This window comes from Oncorhynchus tshawytscha, linkage group LG14 (genome assembly GCF_018296145.1).
Source record: "Oncorhynchus tshawytscha isolate Ot180627B linkage group LG14, Otsh_v2.0, whole genome shotgun sequence".
Taxonomy (NCBI): Eukaryota; Metazoa; Chordata; class Actinopteri; order Salmoniformes; family Salmonidae; genus Oncorhynchus; species Oncorhynchus tshawytscha.
Window position 1 is genome coordinate 57,927,089 of NC_056442.1, and position 3,038 is coordinate 57,930,126.

The 3,038-nt window shown below is 44.2% G+C and overlaps 1 protein-coding gene across 1 annotated transcript in view; it reads right to left on the reverse strand.

Moving 5' to 3' along the window:
- LOC112218996 (ryanodine receptor 1-like) overlaps positions 1-3,038 on the reverse strand; it is a gene marked incomplete in the record, with an annotated part of 309,682 nt that overhangs the window by 44,944 nt on the left and 261,700 nt on the right.

Genomic DNA, 3,038 nt, shown 5'->3' on the forward strand with positions numbered 1-3,038 from the left:
GGAGCCAGATAGGGGGAGGAGCCATATGTGGGGAAAGGGAGGAGCCTGTTAGGGGGCAAAGCCATATAGGGGGAGGAGCCAGAGCCTTCCAGCCTTCAATACTATAGTACTGACCACAGCTTTGGTTTTATCTGCTCCCTCCTCAACACACACATACACGCAACACACACACACACACACACACACACACACACACACACACATACACAGAGAGCACAGGAACTTGGCCAACAACCAGGGATTTAAACACACACACGTCAACCATCAATAATGTGACATTGAAATGGTCGTGACGGTGGAGAGGACAGAGAATGATGTGACATTGAAATGGTCGTGACAGTGGAGAGGACAGAGAATGATGTGACATTGAAATGGTCGTGACAGTGGAGAGGACAGAGAATGATGTGACATTGATAGAGTTTTCACAGAGGACAACATCATCTTCTGTGACAGAGATAGAGATAGGGGGAACACAGAAATACAGAGACCAAATCGAAGAGAATACCTCTGTATATCAAACACAAAGTCACACAGTCATGCAATACAGATCTACTGAACTCCACAAACTCCAGTGAGTGTTGGTGTGGTGGAAAGACAAGGGAACCAAATCACATGTACTGGAGACAGAAGCAGGGGGTACAGTGGCATGCAAAGTATTCACCCCCCCGTGCCATTTTTCCTATTTTGATGCCTTACCATCTGGAATTATTATTATTATTACATTTTTTTTTTTTTTTTTTGGGGGGGTTGTATCATTTGATTTACACAACAAGCCTACCACCTTGAAGATGCAAATATTTTGGATTGTGAAACAAACAAGAAATAAGAGACAGAAAACTGGAAACTTGAGTGTGCGTAACTATTCACCCCGCAAAGTCAATACTTTGTTAGAGCCACCTTTGCAGCAATTACAGCTGCAAGTCTCTTGGGATATGTCTCTATAAGCTTGGCACATCGAGCCACTGGGATTTTTGTCCATTCTTCAAGGTAATACTGCTCCAGCTCCTTCAAGTTGGATGGGTTCCTGCTGGTGTACAGCAATCTGTAAGTCATACCACAGATTCTCAATTGGATTGAGGTCTGGGCTTTGACTAGGCCATTCCAAGACATTTAAATGTTTTCCCTTAAACCACTCGAGTGTTGCTTTAGCAGTATGCTTAGGGTCATTGTCCTGCTGGAAGGTGAACCTCTGTCCCAGTCTCAAATCTCTGGAAGACTGAAACAGGTTTCCCTCAAGAATTTCCCTGTATTTAGCGCCATCCATCATTTCTTCCATTCTGATCAGTTTCCTGTCCCTGCCGATGAAAAACTTCCCCACAGCATGATGCTGCCACCACCATGCTTCACTGTGGGGATGGAGTTCTCGGGGTGATGTGAGGTGTTGGGTTTGCGCCAGACGGCATTTTTCTTGATGGCCAAAAGGTCAATTTTAATCTCATCTGACCAGAGTACCTTCTTCCATATGTTTGGGAGTCTCCCACATGCCCTTTGTACAAACACCAAACATGTTTGCTTATTTTTTTCTTTAAGCAATGGCTTTTTCTCTGGCCACTCTTCTGTAAAGCTGAGTTCTAATGAGTGCACGGCTTAAAGTGGTCCTATGGACAGATACTCCAATCTCCGCTGTCGAGCTTTGCAGCTCCTTCAGGGTTATCTTTGGTCTCTTTGTTGCCTCTCCGGTTAATGCCCTCCTTGCCTGGTCTGTGAGTTTTGGTGGGCGGCCCTCTCTGGCAGGTTTGTTGTGGTGCCATATTCTTTCCATGTTTTAATAATGGATTTAATGGTGCTCCGTGGGATGTTCAAAGTTTCTGATATGTTTTATAACCCAACCTTGATCTGTACTTCTCCACAACTTTGTCCCTGACCTGTTTGGAGAGCTCCTTGGTCTTCATGGTGTCGCTTGCTTGGTGGTGCCCCCTTGCTGAGTGGTGTTGCAGACTCTGGGGCCTTTCAGAACAGGTGTATATATATATACTGAGATAATGTGACAGATCATGTGACACTTAGATTGCACACAGGTGGACTTTATTTAACTAATTATGTGACATCTGAAGGTAATTGGTTGCACCAGATCTTATTTAGGGCTTCATATCAAAGGGGTGATTACATATACACACACCACTTTCCCATTTAACATTTAAAAAAAAAAAATGTTTTTAAACAAGTTGTTATTTTCATTTCACATCATCAATTTGGAATATTGTGTTTGTCCATTACATGCAATCCAAATAAACATCCATTTAAATTACAGGTTGTAAAGCAACGAAATAGGAAAAACGCCAAGGGGGATGAGTTGACTTTTGCAAGGCACTGTGTGGGGTTTGGTTCTACACAGACGACAGTGTTGGTCTCCCAACTGATTCTACACAGAGGACAGTGTGGGGGTCCCAGCTGATTCTACACAGAGGACAGTGTGGGGGTCCCAGCTGATTCTACACAGAGGACAGTGTTGGTGTCCCAGCTGATTCTACACAGAGGACAGTGTGGGGGGTCCCAGCTGGTTCTACACAGAGGACAGTGTGGGGGGGGTCCCAGCTGGTTCTACACAGAGGACAGTTTGGGGGGTCACATCTGGTTCTACACAGAGGACAGTGGGTGTGGGAGTAAAAGGTTATGGGTTTGATAGTTAAAGGGATGGTTCTACATCTGGGAGTAAAGGTTATGGGTTCGATAGTTAAAGGGATTGTTTGGGATTTTGGCAATGAAGCCCTTATCTTCTTCAGATGAAGTCATGGATACCATGTTTATGTCTCTGTGTGTATATTGAAGGAGGTTGCTAACTAGCGTTAGCGCAATGACTGAAATTCTAAGGAAACGTTAGTCGACTCCCTACTGCGGTTGCAATTCATTTCAGGTTTGATGAGACACATCAGCACAGTAAGAGCCTCATGGCTAGAAAGGATATGGATTTTGTCAAATTGACATTCAAAGTAGATTTTTGTTTTGCACTTTAGCTAACCCTAACCGTAACCATTTTCCGAACCTAACCCACCCTCCTCTAGTAACCTTCCAGGTTCACTTTCCTAACCTGCTACGTA